This window comes from Trachemys scripta, chromosome 3 (assembly GCF_013100865.1).
Source record: "Trachemys scripta elegans isolate TJP31775 chromosome 3, CAS_Tse_1.0, whole genome shotgun sequence".
In the NCBI taxonomy this organism is placed as follows: Eukaryota; Metazoa; Chordata; order Testudines; family Emydidae; genus Trachemys; species Trachemys scripta.
In genome coordinates, this window is record NC_048300.1 from 31,688,842 (window position 1) to 31,707,057 (window position 18,216).

Sequence of the window (18,216 nt, forward strand, 5' to 3'; positions counted from 1 at the left end):
ATAGGGTTACCATACGTCCTCTTTTTCCCGGACATGTCCGGCTTTTCGGCAGTCAAACCCCCGTCCAGGGGGAATTGCCAAAAAGCCGAACATGTCCGGGAAAATGGCGGCTCTGCTCCTCCCCTGACTCTTCGGCTCTGTTTAAGAGCTAGGCTGCCCGAGCGCTTCCGGCTTTGGGCAACCCCGTGCCTCCAGACCCTGCGCCCCCAGCCGGGCACTTCGCCTCCCGGGCTCCAGCGGCGCAGGGTCTGGAGGCACGGGGCTGCCCGAAGCCAGTAGCGCTCGGGCAGCCCGGCTCTTAAACAGAGCCGAAGAGTCGGGGAGGAGCAGAGCCGCCATTTTCCCAGACATGTTCAGCTTTTTGGCAATTCCCCCCGGACGGGGGTTTGACTGCCGAAAAGCCGGACATGTCCGGGAAAAAGAGGACGTATGGTAACCCTATATAAGCAATCCTATATTTTATGGGCTATCTACTCAAACTCCAGTTGGCAAAAACAGACTCGGTGACTCAATGAATAGTTATGGGTTTGATAAGTCCGAAGGCTTTTGTTACATATATGAATGATAAGCAGCTGCGAGAAGCACAGAAAACTTTTATCAAGATGTTTAAAATCTTCCCTTCGTTTAGTGCTAAAATGTTAGCCCTGTTCTTTTTGTGTAGCTGGGCCACCTGGACTATGTTGTACCTGGGCATATTAACAATCTAACTGTGCACAGATGATTTACCAGAGGAGATGATTTGGGCATGTAGCAGGGAACCTGAGTACTTAATATGGCTGCTTCAAATCGGGAATTTTTAAATGTGAAGATGAGTTTTCAAAACATGGCCTGCTCTGAGGACTCAGGCTGCCAGGGCATTGTCACTCTAGCTCCATGCTCAACCATGGGGCTTTTCATAAACCAGCTTTTCACATAAAGCTATGATACCAACCCATTTGCCAAATGCCACACCACCCCTTTTCTACTCTGGACCAAAAGCATTTATTAAGCCAAGAAGTGTTTATGTGGTGACCAGTAGGTAATAGGAACATCCACATAGACCCAGCAAATGTGCAGAACATCAAAAATACAAATAATTATCAGATTTGTCAATCCCCCACCTCACTCTGCCTGCTCAGATTAGGTGAAGGGGAAATACTGCAGAAAAGGAATATACAGCAAATAAGAGGCTGTTGCAGCAAACTTTCACCCCAAAATGCAACATATAATCTAAACACGTAAGATCACATTGGGAACTATCATTTTCCATCCATACTCCAGCCTGATCCAAAGAACACCAGCCATGATTTTAAAAAATGGGTTCCTAAAATTGGGCCCCTAAGTCCATATTTAGTTCACAGGAATTGGAGAGTACTTATCACTGTGTATAATAAAGCCATTTGTTTAGGTGATCAAACATGGATTGCCCATGACCCAGTGCAGTATGGTCCTTGTCTGCTGAGATGAGGTTCCTTTTGCTGAATTTACTGAAGAACAAGCTGCTCTCATACAGTGGTATGGGGACATTCAGATGACTAGCAAACCTGAGAGGTAATCATTCCAAATAGGCCCAGGGACACATAGCACACTTTAAGTAGCACAGGGGTAATAAAAATAACCTTGTGAAGGATACACCATGCACTTTCTTCGATGACAATGTCACAAAGGATGACTGTAGAATCTGCAGCAGCCTTTCTAGACCCTCTCAGATAATTGCTAGGCCAGACACTGCAATACATTCTGCTCCTTTTCATTCACCCACCTGTGTTGGTAGACACAGGTACAGTACATGGACTAGTGAAGATATTTGCTTCCCTCATGAGCTCCAGTTCCACTCTCACTTAAAATTGCAGTGGGTATGTGGGAGGCGGAATGAAATTACTTGAACTGGAACTTGGCTAGAACACTAGCATTACCACTTCATTTAGCAAGTGCTTTAAGATTGCTGATGGTCACAAGTAGTCTGCACTTCCGTTTAACACCTCATGTGAAAGATGGCACCTCCAGCAGCACAGTGCCCCTACACACCATGCTGGGACGTGGGTTCCATTCAAATACTGCCCCAGTTGACAGTACGCAGTTCCTGAAGTCAGATAAGGTCACAGGATAAGGTGGTATGACTGCAGACTAGGAAAACATTTTGGGGTATTCAGTTGTACACCAGGGAGTTTGAGGTCTACAAAACAGGTCAAATGGGGCTGGAGAGTACAAGGTCCATCAGAGAAGGACTTTTACATATATCTATAGGTATATTATAGGGCCAATCTTGCATGTTTTTTTCATTTGAGTGAGGGATGGGTGCATAAAAAGAAAAACATAGCTTATGTTTTAGAAAAAATGAGTGTGTGTAACACAGCATAGCAGGGCCCCCTTTGCTCCTGCCTCTGCTCTGCTCCAAAAACCACTCAGAGACCTTCTGGCTCAGCAATCACCAGTGCAGTTTAGTTACAGCGTGAAATCCCACTACCTTCTCACCATATACAGCATGGGAGTTTCAGTCTGAAGGACTTCCCAACCTTTGTAGCCAGGAAAGAAGAGCTTCTTTTCTCTAGTTTACCCCCCCTTTCTGTCTGCCTTCCCTGGCTTCCTTCCTCTGAGGCTTTTATGCAGCCCCAGGCTAATCAGTCTGGCAGCTATTTCCCCCTTTCCAATCAGGCACAGGTTTCTCTAGGCAGCTCCAATATAACCCCCTTGATTTGAGCTGGCATGACAGAGGGCTGGCTCAGGAGTCCTATCCCAGCACCCTGTCACAGTGTGTCAGGCCATACCCTATGTTCACCCTTTTACAGGGCTATGATACCTCACAAGGAATACTTTGTACAAAATGTATCATTTGAAAACTCATAATTTGCTGATCATTATTGTCTTGGTAAAATATGTGTGGCAACATTGGATATACAGTTATCAGATTCCTCTGTATGGTATTCCTAAGACGTGTTCTAAATCCGGTGGAGCAGCCACAAACCACTTCCCCAAAAGACAAAAGCTCAGCCAGGAGTCAACAAAATCAAATGGATCATCACCTGGTTAAGTGGCTGTTCTTTGGTAGGAAAGAGGATGTGAGCAAAAATCTACATCTTGACAAAGAAAGAGCTGGGGACTCCTGTCCACACAGATTTTCCATCTCCTGAACCTCAGCTGGAGATGATTCTCAAAGAAGAGAAAGAACTATAAGAAGGGGATGCAGATGCCCCAGATTCTCTCCCTTTCTCTCTATCCACAGCATCCATAACACCTGAAGAACAAAGGAAACAGCTTTGGACTGGGGGAGGGATCCTGACTGAAAGAATTTCAGCCACAAAGACTGCTGAAACACGTGGTGAGAGAGACTTTGCTTTGAATTCACTTAGCTTGGTAAGTTAGGTATTAGTTGCATTTTATTTTTTATTGTAACCAGTTCTGACTTTATGCCTCATTACTGGTAATCCTTTAAAATCTACCTTTCTGTAGTTAATAAATTTGTTTTACTGATTTATCTAAACTAGTGTGTTTAGACTGAAGTATTTGGGATAACAGGATTTGTTCATATCATTTTCTGTTAATAAAACGATGGACTTTGTATGAGCTTGTATTGTCTAGGAAAGGACTGTGCAGTACAAGATGTACATTTCTGGAGAAAGTCTTGGACTGGGAATTTGCTGGTGTTACTCTGCAGTGTAATTCATGAGTGACTGGCTATAGCACTCATACAATATAACTGGGAGTAACTTACATGCTGGAGGCTGTGTGTGGGTAGGTCAGGAGTAGCAGTTATCACAGCAAAGCAATGTAAAAGGCACCCCAGGTTGAAGAACTGAGGGGACACAGCTGTTCATCAGTCCAGATCGTACAATAAGTGAGAAAATGTTTTGCACGTAAAGTGGAACTGGTGAAAAGCCAAGCATTTGCCAATTTCACATTGCCTGCAAATGTTTTGTGCAGTTCTAGTCTTGCAGCTTCTGGATGACAGTCTATCTTCAATCCTAGAATCACTTTAAGTCTACAGCCAATCAATCAATCTTTTTCTTACACTAGAAAATTTTTCAAACATATTTGAGTTCACCTATTAGTCAGGTAAAGTTCTTCTCTCCTGGGAGAAGAAACAATTCATACATTTTGGTTACTTGTTGGCACTCTTCATAAGCCACCTATATAAATTAGTAAAAGCTGGCAACAATGTTTGGAAGACAATGTTCTCCCTCCCAGAGAATAAATGACTGAGCAGAAACTAACAGAGTGCCAACATGTAGTGCTAAATTTAAGAAACTGTAACCCATATATTCTCCGGGTCCCCATCAGATATCAAATGACTCCATTATAATAGTGGATTCTTGATTTAAAACATTCCATCTGAGATGAGTTGTAATTTGAACTATTTAAATTCTCCATTAAGAATGGAAACTGTAATCAAGTCAGTAAGATTTGACTGAAATACTTGATGAAATATGCCTCAAATATATTTCAAGATCCTGAAACTCTAATGACGGCTTCTCTTTGTTGCTTTCAAGCAGAAATGGTGGGCTAATGTCGTTAATGAGAATGAATCAAATAGCTTCACAATGCTGCAAAATGTAATAGCTGCCAGCCCACCTCCATTATGAACCATTCCTTTGGCAGCCCACGCTCTTTTGTGCTTGCTAGTTCTTTTGTGTAGCCTGAGCCCACACACAATTTGACATCACTGCTCTAGTGGCTGTGGAAAGGGCAACATTTAAACTCCTCAGTTTTCAGGAGCCAGTGGGTATAAGGAATAGAGACCCTAATTGCTTTAAATGACCATACCTTCTTGTTTTTACTGTGTTGCATATGAGGAGACAATGAAATCTTTAGCAAAATCTTAGCCAAGGTTTTCCCAAATTTTACTACTGTTTTGAGTGGCTGGACCTATGTATATTTAAATCAAATGTTAGACAAACTTCCCTTTACTTTTCAATCAGACCCTTGGAATGAACATCCTCATCCTTTTTGACAGGTTTCAGAGTAGAAGCCGTGTTAGTCTGTATCAGCAAAAAGAACAGGAGTACTTGTAGCACCTTAGAGACTAACAAATTTATTTGGTTTTAAACTGAAGAGGAGTAGATTTGGTTCCTATCCCTCTCCTCTCCTACTTTGAGAGCAAGACTGCCCCCACTCCCATATCTCTTTCTTCCTTTGAGCCAAACAATGTCTCTTACACCTCTGTAACCCTCCCCTTTCAAGAGATGGAAGATGTATCCCAACTCCAACTGATTGCCAGCTTCAAGCTGCCAACCAAACTTTACTATCATCCTAGACTCCCAGCATGAACCCACTCTGGGATCCATTTCATTTCTTCTTTTTCCCTGGTCTGATCTTGCAACCTAACTTTGTCTTTGCTGATTTCCTGCCTGAGGGAGGGATTCAGCTGTGGAAGAAGACATGGCACAGCAGAAAGGCAGATTGGAACTGAGGATCCTGGCAGATGAGAGCAATGGCTGATCAAATCACACTGTAGGCAAATGCCCCAATCTGGTCTCACTCCCCAGAAGCTAGAAATACTTGATTCTTCCACTGTGTCCCTTATCCGTTCTTCCAAAATCACAGGAAAATAGCGAGGCCTTAAGATGTTACATACCTAATGATTAACCAATTTCCTAAGAGTTAAAATTAAAACTATCACCAACTTGATCCCAAAGGAACAGTGTGCCAGCTTGATGAACTCTGGCTTTTTTTTTTTTTTTTTTTTTTGTTTTGGGGGAAAAAAAAAGATTCCCCTGAATAACGTTTCTTGTAAAGGCTGTTAGATTGGGTTCAGAGCTCATTTTGTGGTCTGGATACTGGAAGTAGGTATCTTGGACCTAAAGTTACTTGAGTCTTTGATTCTGGAAAACAAAACAATGTTTGTGACAGGTTCCCTCCGGGGTGCCACTTAGAACTGGGATACCACTGAGCTCGCCTGTCCCATCAGCCTGGGTTCCCCTTACTCTGTGGTGCTGTGACAGGCTCTCAAGCCCCCTTCCAGCACACACATAGGTAGAGACACACCCAGCTGCAGCTATATTCAGTGGCGAAGCCAGGTGGAGGGAACAGGGGGAGCAATTAAAAAAAAAAGGCGCCACCCGCTGCGGCACTTTTACTCACCTGGCGATGCTCCGGGTCTTCAGCGGTGGGCCCTTCACTCGCTCCGGGTATCTTCGGAGGCACTGAAAGTCCCGCCGCCAAAGTGCCACCGAAGACCCGGAGTGAGTGAAGGTCCTGTTGCTGAAGTGCCACCAAAGACCCAGAGTGCCACCGGGTGAGTAAAATAAAAGCGCTGCAGTGGGTGGCACCTTTTTTTTTTTTAATCGCTCCTCCGGATGAGTAAAAAGGTGCCAAGAAATTGACAAGGCGCCACTTGTGGTCAGTATGGGAGCGGCCACTCCCCGGCTCCCCCCGTAGCTACGCTACTGGCAATATTCACACAGATGCTAAGATCATGCTGCCTGGGAGAGCTCAGCTAAGGAATTGCCCAGCATGCAAGTGTACACCTCCTCTAGAGTGAAACCCAAAATTGCATCGTCTTGCGCTGCAAAGAGAACTATACAGCATAAGCTCATAACATTCACCCTCTCCCTCAGTATGGAGAGACAGAGATGCAACAGTTTTCCGCCACAAGTATGATTTCCACACTGGTTTTTGAGACAAAACAAAACAAGTTTATTAACTACAAAAGATAGATTTTCAGTGATTATACGTGATAGCAAACAGATCAAAGCAGATGACCTTAGTAAATAAACAAAAACCACAAACTGAGTTTAACACACTAGATAGGTAGGATATAAATCAGTCTTTGTTCCTCAGGTGTTTCCAAGTGTGTTGTTGTAGGGAGAGTGAGGTCCCCCCATTATGTCATTTTCTCCCTTTTATATCTTCTCCCCACTTGCTGGAAAGCTCTTTTACTGTGACCTGGTCAAACAGTTCCCATTGTGCAGTGCTATCTCTGAGCGGTTTCTATTGTACCCAGTTCCTGGGGTAATTATTGTGCTTGTGTGCATTTCCTCAATAAGCCATTAACATTGTTTGGCCTTTTTATTGTCGTACCTGAAAGGCTGCTTGTGGGGGTTTTCAACCTCACAACATGTTTCAGTAACACATATATAGCCAAACTTCATAACTTCACATATGACAATAGCACATACAATCCAATGAGATATTAATGTCTAGCAGATCAAGACTTTTAGAATGACACCTCACAAGGCATAATTTGTATAATGCATATCCTAACTACATGTCAGGGTGCCAAATGTTATCCTTATACAAATTGTCCTATTGTTCACAAGATGCTTACAATGTCAAGTCTTTTCACCATTGTAATGGAGTCCTGCACTGTGATTTAAATCCCTTAAGTCACTATGGCTGGTGGGGTTTTTACATTTAGAATTAATCACCAATCCAAAACTGCTGCCACCACCACAAACTAACTCACACCTTCTGGTTCCTATGGTTTAAGGCAAAATAATGTAATTTTTTCCATGTGCTTTTTTCTTTCAGGGAAGATCAGTTCACATTCTCACATATTATTTAACCATACTTTACTAACTAGGAGAACTCACTAGGGATGCTCAGAGACCACCACCTGGATCAGGTCCCATTCAAAATCTGGCCGGAGAGTGGAGGAGGGCTATTGCTTTTATCCCAGTGGTTAGAGCACTTGCCTGAGATGTGGGAGACGCAGGTTCAATTCTCCCCTATCTACCAGAGGGGGAGAATGACTCTACAGTCCAGTGGTTAGGGCACCCACCTGGCAGGTGGGAGACCCACCATGGTCTATACTACAGAGTTAGGTCAACATAAGGCAGCTTACATCAATCTAGCTACGTAAGTGTGGACACTAGAAAGGTGCTCCTGCCAATGTAAGTCGCCCACTCAGTGGCAGATTTAGAGTTAGTGAGGCCCTGTGCACAGCTGCATTTTTGGGGGGCCCCCCTTGGGACTCAGCCAAGAAAAATAACATTATCTCTTATCTTCCCCTCCATTTTTCATTCTTTTTTTCTTCATCCTCATCCTATAAGTAATAGGAAGTAAATGAAAATAAATGATACCTTGATTGGGGAAGGGGTTAGGGTGCAGGAGGGGGTGAAGGGTGCAGGCTCTGGGAGGAAGTTTGGGTGTGGGGTGTGGGCTTTGGACTGGGGCAGAGGGCTGGGGTGTGGGAGTGGGTCAGGGGGATGGCACTTACCTCGGGCAGTGCGGCTCCCAAAGCCACCGGCACACCCCTCTGGCAGCGGCTCCTAGGCATGGGAGGCGGGGAGTCTCCGCATAGCGCTGCCCACAGGTGCCACCCCCGCCGCTCCCATTGGCCATAATTCCCAGCCAATGGGAGCTGCGGAGTTGGCACTCGGGGCAGGGGCAATGCGTGGAGATACCCCCACACCTAGGGGCCGCAGGGTTATGCCGCTGCTTCCGGGAGCAGCACAGTGCGGAGGGAGGGAAGCAGAGCGGGCAGAGAGCTGCCTTAGCCCTGCTGCGGGCACATCTTTGTTGGCTTCTTGGAGGGAGGGGGCAGCGGGTCTCCGTGTGTTGCAGAGCTTCTGGGAGCGGCGCGAGGCCACCGGCCATGGCATGCAGGCAGCCTGCGTGCCTGAGCCCTGCTGCATTTTGGAGGCTCCCCTATCGTGGGGGGCCCTGTGCCACCTCATGGTGTGTTTAATGGTAAATCCACTCCTGTGCCCACTGCGTCAACCTAATAACTCCACCTCTGCGAGAGGCGCAGTGCTAAGACCGATGTAGTTAGGATAATGCAGTGTCTGTGTAGACCAGGGGTCGGCAACATTTGGCACGCGGCTCGCCAGGGTAAGCACCCTGGCGGGCTGGGCCAGTTTATTTACCTGCTGACACGGCAGGTTCGGCCAATCGCGGCTCCCACTGGCTTCCCGCTGCCCCCATTGGCCCAGGACAGCGAACCGCGGCCGATCAGCCGAACCTGCCACATGACCAGGTAAATAAACTGGCCCGGCCCGCCAGGGTGCTTACCCTGGCGAGCCGCGTGCCAAACGTTGCCGACCCCTGGTGTAGACACTGCCTTACGTATAGTGCTTGTTGACTGTCAGCCCTGAATGGGGCTCACAGCAGGAGCCCCACTACCAGGGCTGACAGCCTGGAGCCACACTGACAGCCCAGGGCTCCACTGCCGGGACTGACAGCCCAGAGCCCCGTTGCCATCTCCCAGTAAGGGATTTGGGGGAGGAGAGCCCAAACCTGGACTTCTCCTGGTGAGGGATTGGAGGGGGGAGAAGAGCCCAAGCCTGGGTGGCAGCAGGGCTCCTGGCTGTCAGCCTGGCATGGGGCTCACACAGCAGGAGCTCTGCCGAAAACCCCTGCTCTGGGGCTGACAGCCTGAGCTGGGTCAGCAAAGGATTCCATCACAAAGGACTCAGGGAGCTTACCATCATTGGCATTCTTGTCAGTTTCGCAGCTGCTATTATTTCACATTTCGCCTCCCGCTTGGGCAGTTAGCCCTGGGTGGGGGTTGTAGCGCCAGTTGAGAGAGGCAGGCAGGCTGACAGCTAGAGCCAGAGACAAAATGTGAAATAATAGCAGCCATTAAACTGACAAGAATGTCAGTTTTGCTGTTGGTGGGTTCCCTGCTGTGAAATTGAGCCCAGCACCTTGCTCGCAGGCGGGGCCGTCAGCCTGGGGGTGGGGAGGGGAGGGGCTCAGCTCCAACTGTGAGCCTTGTGTAGGGTGACCAGATGTCCCGATTTTATGGGGACAGTCCCGATTTTTGGGTCTTTTTCTTAGATAGGCTCCTATTACCCCCCACCCCCTGTCCCAATTTTTCACACTTGCTGTCTGGTCACCCTAGCCTTGTGTGGCTGTCAGTGCCCCACAATCGGTACAAGCGCTCCTGGTGAGTATGTGCACCATGGGCAGAAGGAGGATAGTGTGGACACCAACAGCTCATTTAATTACTGCAGTGGCTGTAGGTTGACCTAACTTAAGTTGACCTAATTTTGTAGCGTAGACAAGCCCCCAGAGTCTATTCCCCCTGCTCCAATCACTCTTTCATTATTTAGCTGCAGTGAAACAGCTTCAACAGGAGAGATGGAGGGAGCCCCATATCAGAATATCTGATAGCCCAGTAGTTTGAGGACTTTCCTGAGGCTATGAACAGGGTTCTCCCACATCTCAGGGGAGTGCTCTAGCCACTGGGCTATCAGATATTCTGATGTGGGGTTCCCTCCATCCCTCCTGTTGAAGCTGTTCCACTGCGGATAAATAATGAGAGTAATTGGAGGGCCCTTATAAATGGGTCAGTAGACAGCTATTGTAACTGGGTCCCTTGATTGGACTGTGGTTGTGTTGTAAATTAAGCCAGAGTATAGTTAGTCAGCAAACAATTTAGCAAGTATTTGAACCCTCTTATTGTTTGTGAGCCTGCATTACTATTGCGGCAATACTTTATTTCAAGTGATCACACACTTGTTTTTCCAAAAACAGATTATAATGTTAAAATTTTACCAAAGAAAATACAGAAGTGTTTTTTAATTTACTTCAGCTATATGCAGTCTAATGCTACAACACATTCAATAACTTATCAGTCATTGTGCCTGCTTTTGATTGGATTTCCTCTTCTAGTTAGGCAGTGAATCTGATCTACGGAGACCAGATCCTTTTTCACATTTAAATGCAATACTTCTGGTAGCCACTTCTCCAGAATTTTTTACTCCGGATACTGGGGTAACAATAACAGTATAAATACTTGAATAGATAGATGATCTCCAGCCCATAACCTAAGGATCCTTACAGTTAGCATCTGCCTTTGGATTTCAAATACAGCAGTTTTATAATATAGTTTTGTTTTATTTTATAGTGCAGCTCAGCAAACGGTAAAACCTCTGCCTTATTCCTGCATTCTTTCTATTCTGTTCCTGCATGAAGTTTCTGTTCTAGCCTCATATTACTTTGTCTATTGGCTTGCTAATTTAGGTCCAAATGCTCCTTTTCTACACCCCTAAGGAAGCCCCTCTCCATCTGAAGATTGGGTTCTGGGGGGCTTGGAGATGACAGAAGGAAGAAGAGGAGCTAATGTCCAGATCATTCTTCTCACTTTATGCAGTAGATAATACTGCTGCAGGCTATATTAACTCTGTGTCAGGGCTCTAGTTTTTGCAAGGGTGTGGGTTACCTGCCTGATAGTAGCATGACTACTGTAAAAACTGTGTTGTCCAGGTATAAGAAGAGTCAGGGGAAAAGAGTGGAGGGGAAAGAAACTGCGAAACCACCTGATCAGCATCCTATACAGCAAACAGGGAAAGATTAAGAATGAGCTCTCAGAACTGGATACTCTCATAAGAAACCAACCTTCCACACAAACTTCCTCATGGATAGACTTTACAAAAACTAGACAAGCCATTTACAAGACAAACTTTGCCTCCCTACAAAGGAAAAAGGACACTAAACTATCTAAACTGCTACATGCCACAAGCAGCCACAACAGTAGTTCCCTTAACCCACCCAGCAATATTGTTAATCTTTCCAGCTATACTCTTAGCCCAGCAGAAGAGTCTGTCCTATCTCGGGGCCTCTCCTTTTGTCCCTCCAGACCCATGAATATGATACAGTTCTGCGGTGACCTAGAATCCTACTTTCGACGTCTCCGACTCAAAGAATATTTCCAACATACCTCTGAACAGCATACTAACCCACAGAATCCTCCCTACCAGCACTACAAAAAAAAGGATTCTGCATGGACTCCTCCGGACGGTCGAAACAACAGACTGGATTTCTACATAGATTGCTTCCGTCGACGTGCAAAGGCTGAAATTGTGGAAAAGCAACATCACTTGCCACATAACCTGTGCCATGCTGAACACAACGCCATCTACAGCCTCAGAAACAACCCTGACATCATAATCAAAAAGGCTGACAAAGGAGGTGCTGTCGTCATCATGAATAAATTGGAATATGACCAGGAGGCTGCTAGACAGCTCTCTAACACCACATTCTACAGGCCATTATCCTCTGATCCCACTGAGGATTACCTAAAGAAACTACACCATCTGCTAAAAAAACTCCCTGACAAAGCACAGGAACAAATCCGTACAGACACATGCCTAGAACCCCGATCAGGGATATTCTATTTGCTACCCAAGATCCATAAACCTGGATATCCTGGACGCCCCATCATCTCAGGCATTGGCACCCTAACATCAGGCTTGTCTGGTTATGTAGACTCTGTCCTAAGACCCTACGCTACCAGCACTCCCAGCTATCTTCGAGACACCACTGACTTCCTGAGGAAACTACAATCCATCGGTGATCTTCCAGAAAACACCATCCTGGCCACTATGGACGTAGAAGCCCTCTACACCAATATTCCACACAAAGATGGACTACAAGCTATCAGGAACAGTATCCCTGATAATGTCACAGCTAACCTGGTGGCTGAACTTTGTGATTTTGTCCTCACCCACAACTATTTCACATTTGGGGACAATATATACCTTCAAGTCAGCGGCACTGCTATGGGTACCCGCATGGCCCCACAATATGCCAACATTTTTATGGCTGACTTAGAACAACACTTCCTTAGCTCTCGTCCCCTAACGCCCCTACTCTACTTGCACTACATTGATGACATCTTCATCATCTGGACCCATGGAAAAGAAGCCCTTGAGGAATTTCACCATGATTTCAATAATTTCCATCCCACCATCAACCTCAGCTTAGATCAATCCACACAAGCAGTCCATTTCCTGGACACTACTGTGCTAATAAGCGATGGTCACATCAATACCACCCTATACCGGAAACCTACTGACCGCTACACTTACCTACATGCCTCCAGCTTCCATCCAGGACACACCACACGATCCATTGTCTACAGCCAAGCTCTAAGATATAACCGCATTTGCTCCAATCCCTCGGATAGAGACAAGCACCTACAAGATCTCTATCAAGCATTCTTAAAACTACAATACCCACCTGCTGAAGTGAAAAAACAGATTGACAGAGCCAGACGAGTACCCAGAAGTCACCTCCTACAAGACAGGCCCAACAAAGAAAATAACAGAACACCACTAGCTGTCACCTTCAGCCCCCAACTAAAACCTCTCCAGCGCATCATCAGAGATCTACAACCTATCCTGAAAGATGATCCTTTACTCTCACAGATCTTGGGAGACAGACCTGTCCTCGCTTACAGACAACCCCCCAACCTAAAGCAAATACTCACCAGCAACCACACATCACTGAACAAAACCACTAACCCAGGAACCTATCCTTGTAACAAACCCCGATGCCAACTCTGTCCACATATCTATTCAAGTGACATCATCATAGGACCTAATCACATCAGCCATACCATCAGGGGCTCGTTCACCTGCACATCTACCAATGTGATATATGCCATCATGTGCCAGCAATGCCCCTCTGCCATGTACATTGGCCAAACCGGACAGTCTCTACGCAAAAGAATTAATGGACACAAATCTGACATCAGGAATCAAAATACTCAAAAACCAGTGGGAGAACACTTTAACCTGTCTGGTCATTCAGTGACAGACCTGCGGGTGGCTATATTACAACAGAAAAACTTCAAAAACAGACTCCAACGAGAGACTGCAGAGCTAGAATTGATATGCAAACTAGACACAATCAACTCCGGGTTGAATAAGGACTGGGAATGGCTGAGCCATTACAAACATTGACTCTATCTCCCCTTGTAAGTACTCTCACACTTCTTATCAAACTGTCTGTACTGGGCTATCTTGATTATCACTTCAAAAGTTTTTTTTCTCTTACTTAATTGGCCTCTCAGAGTTGGCAAGACAACTCCCACCTGTTTATGCTCTCTGTATGTGTGTATATATATCTCCTCAATATATGTTCCATTCTATATGCATCCGAAGAAGTGGGCTGTAGTCCACGAAAGCTTATGCTCTAATAAATTTGTTAGTCTCTAAGGTGCCACAAGTACTCCTGTTCTTCTTTTTGCGGATACAGACTAACACGGCTGTTACTCTGAAACCTGTCATTGTTGAACATAATGACCCATGCTTTGAAGTTAGCAGTCTTTTACATTTTCAAAGCTCCAATCTCATGTGATGGGCAAACGTAATGTAAACACAATGTAATAGCCAGAACAAATTCTTCATTAGTTTTCATGAAGTTTTAAACATTAAGTACATTCTCATCCTAACACACCTTTGATCTAGGATTTTCTAATTATCAGGTATACACAATGTAACTACATGTAATGTGATAGCAGATAGGTGAAAACAATAAACTCAACATCTCCTTTTGATCTATTCTAACAAGTGAATTGGCTTGAACACCCTATGACTTTTTAGCATTTCTTTGATATTCACATACAAGTGAACTGCCCTATTGCTCTAGCCTGAGCTGGCAATCCGTTAGACAGCATCACAGAGAGGGACATGCTTTCAAGTCACACAGAGCCCTTCAGGTTTGGGAAAGGTACTTCCAGCATCAAAGCAAAATGCAAGGTGGAACAGATTGTTTAGCATAAGTAGTTAGCACATATTGCAAGGAACCATTCAAGGTAGAGTGGTCCCTTACATGTGCTAACTACTTACACTAAACACCTTGCATTTTGCTGTGACACTGTGAGTACCTTTCCCAGACCTGAAGAAGAGCTCCTGTGTGGCTTGAAAACTTGTCTCTCTCACCAACAGAAGTTGGTCCAATAAAAGATATTACCTCAACCCCCTTGAATCTCTTTCGACATCTACATCCTTTTGAAAAGCTGGTTGTCAGTGCTTAAAGAAGTGCAATCAAAAGATAACTGTTGATGAGCAGTTAGCAAAACATTTAAGTGACTCGCAAAGGAGAAAAAAAAAAGGGAGGCTGTGCCCTCTCTTATTTCATAATTGTATAAAGAAGCCCTGAAAGCTTTTTGTTTAAGAGTTTGGTTTTTTACATTAGAAATTTAGGTCTTATGTATCCTGTTTTTGATTGAAGATTCTCTGGACAATCTGAGAACTAGTAAATTATGACTTCACAGACAACAAGGAAGTGAAACCTGAGTAACTGAGAGGGACCAGTGGTTTTTATTCAGACTTTTAAAAACCCTTTGTTTTTAGTTTGTGTTTCTTAATACCTACTTATTTATTTCAAACTCCTGACCAAAACCCAACCAAACAAAAGCAAAACAAACAAAAACCACCCCAAAATAAACACACACAAACTTTGAGGGAAATGAAGTCTGAAAATGATTTTAAAAGTTCAACAGCCCCATCTCTTCAATATAGTCCCCAGGAAGATATGGATTTTGAATGGAGACCTCCAATAAATTCTCCAGAAAAAAATGGAAGATCAGATTTGACATTACTGACATGTCTAAAATAAAAGGCAAGCAGGAAAAATGAACATTAAAAGAGAGGACCTTTCAGGCCTTCTTTACACACCCTACAGTAGCAAAAGGGGAAAAAAAGAAAAGCATAACCCATTTAAAGTTGATCTGCAAAGGAAAATAAACTTATATTGAAGTGGGAAATTCACTGAGTTCTAGTTTGCACCCTTTATGTTGCAGAGTAGCTGGATAAAGATGGAAAATCGGCTTGTCCACGATGAACAAATGTATCAGTCCATAGCATCCTACATGGAGCGGTGGAGATGTAGACTGACACGATTTATAAAATCTTTATAAATGTAAAATCTACATGCTTTTAGAAAAGGACTTTATTAGGGAGATGTAAAAAAAAAATAGTTTAATTGGGATCTGGAATTCCTGGCTGTTTGGTTGACATTGTGAAAGTGGGTCTACATCTATGTAAGTTTTTATCCATCCTTATTCAGAACCAGTAACAGAAATTATGGACATATTGTAAATAAAAATAGATTATGAAAAAAGCCTTTGTTCATTCTTTTCTAACAAGGAAATAACTCATTCCTGGAGCACAAATCTTTCCTCAGCACTCAGAAGCTGTGAAAATATTGTAATTTCCCAAAACTATAGTAGAATAAATTATACTTTCCATTTAACTATTACTCTCAGCTAAAATGGGCCTGGGTAGCAATAAACAAGATCAATGTGAGATATACATAACTTTCAGAAAGTCAGAAACTAGACCACTTAAATGGTCTTCCTGCATTAGGTACCCCTCTCCCTTTGCCTAAAGGATAATGACTAAAAACAATCACCAAACCACAAGCTGTCACTAGCCACATTTGCACCAGCAACAAACACATAATTATGTACCATTATCCTGAGAGCAGGCTTTCCCCAAGACACTTGTGGTTAATATGGGTTTGTCTACACTTACCCGGGGGATTGATGCATGGTGACTAAATTGACTGCAGATCGCTCTCCCGTCGACTCATGTATTCCACCGGATCAAGAAGAGTAAGGGGAGTCGATGGGAGAGCATCTCCCGTCGACATCACATAGTGTGAACCCTGCAGTAAGTAGATCTAAGCTACGTCGATTTGAGTTACACTATTCATGTAACTCAAATTGCGTAGCTTAGATCGACTTTTCCCTTTAGTGTAGACAAGGCCTATAACTGCAAAGAAGGCCAACCTATGGGGAAGTGCTAATGAAATTTTTTGACTATAAGTAACAAGGATGAAATTTAGTCGTCAGATGGCAACTTTAATTATACTTGTTTTCTCCTCTTCCTTTCATAAGAACATAAGAATGACCATACTGGGTCAGACCAAAGGTCCATCCAACCCAGTATACTGTCTACCGACAGTGGCCAATGCCAGGTGTCCCAGAGGGAGTGAACCTAACAGATAATGATCAAATGATCTCTCTCCTGCCATCCATCTCCACCCTCTGACAAACAGAGGCTAGGGACACCATTCCTTACCCATCCTGGCTAATAGCCATGAATTTATCTAGTTCTTTTTTTAAACTCTCCTCAGGCAAGGAGTTCCACAGGTTGACTGTGCACTGTGTGAAGAAGAACTTCCTTTTATTTGTTTTAAACCTGCTGCTCATTAATTTCATTTGGTGGCCCCTAGTTCTTAGATTATGGGAACAAGTAAATAACTTTTCCTTATTCACTTTCTCCACACCACTCATGATTTTATATACTTCTATCTTATCCCCCCCTTAGTCTCCTCTTTTTCAAACTGAAAAGTCCTAGCCTCTTTAATTTCTCCTCATATGGGACCCGTTCCAAACCCCTAATCATTTTTAGTTGCCCTTCTCTGAACCTTTTCTAATGCCAGTATATCTTTTTTGAGATGAGGAGACCACATCTGTACGCAGTATTCGAGATGTGGGTGTACCATGGATTTATATAAGGGCAATAAGATATCCTCTGTCTTATTCTTTATCCCCTTTTTAATGATTCCTAACATCCTGTTTGCTTTTTTTGACTGCCACTGCACACTGCGTGGACGTCTTCAGAGAACTATCCGCGATGACGCCAAGATCTTTTTCCTGATTAGTTGTAGCTAAATTAGCCCCCATCATAGTGTATGTATAGTTGAGGTTATTTTTCCCAATGTGCATTACTTTACTTTTATCCACATTAAATTTCATTTGCCATTTTGTTGCCCAATCACTTTTTGAAGTTCTTCACAGTCTGCTTTGGTCTTAACTATCTTGAGCAGTTTAGTATCATCTGCAAACTTTACCACCTCACTGTTTACACCTTTCTCCAGATCATTTATGAATAAGTTGAATAGGATTGGTCCTAGGACTGACCCTTGGGGAACACCACTAGTTACCCCTCTCCATTCTGAAAATTTACCATTTATTCCTACCCTTTGTTCCCTGTCTTTTAACCAGTTCTCAATCCATGAAAGGATTTTCCCTCTTATCCCATGACAACTTAATTTAGTTAAGAGCCTTTGATGAGGGACCTTGTCAAAGGCTTTCTGGAAATCTAAGTAACTATGTCCACTGGATCCCCCTTGTCCACATGTTTGTTGACCCCTTCAAAGAACTCTAATAGATTAGTAAGACATGATTTCCCTTTACAGAAACCATGTTGACTTTTGCCCAACAATTTATGTTCTTCTATGTGTCTGACAATTTTATTCTTTACGATTGTTTCAACTAATTTGCCCGGTACTGACGTTAGACTTACCGGTCCGTAATTGCCGGGATCACCTATAGAGCACTTTTTAAATATTGGCATTACATTAGCTATCTTCTAGTCATTGGGTACAGAAGCCGATTTAAAGGACAGGTTACAAACCATACTTAGTTCCAGGGACCTTGTCAAAGGCTTTCTGGAAATCTAAGTAACTATGTCCACTGGATCCCCCTTGTCCACATATTTGTTGACCCCTTCAAAGAACTCTAATAGATTAGTAAAACATGTTTTCCCTTTACAGAAA

The 18,216-nt window shown here is 44.0% G+C and overlaps 1 long non-coding RNA gene across 1 annotated transcript in view; it reads left to right on the forward strand.

Annotated features, from left to right (window-relative positions):
• LOC117875576 overlaps nucleotides 1-11,227 on the forward strand; it is a 30,079-nt gene extending 18,852 nt beyond the window's left edge. Inside the window, exons 3-4 of the long non-coding RNA XR_004645283.1 lie at nucleotides 3,203-3,333; nucleotides 10,885-11,227. This is a non-coding gene — a long non-coding RNA (uncharacterized LOC117875576). The remainder of the gene's footprint in view (nucleotides 1-3,202; nucleotides 3,334-10,884) is intronic.
• The last annotated feature ends 6,989 nt before the right edge of the window (nucleotides 11,228-18,216 follow it).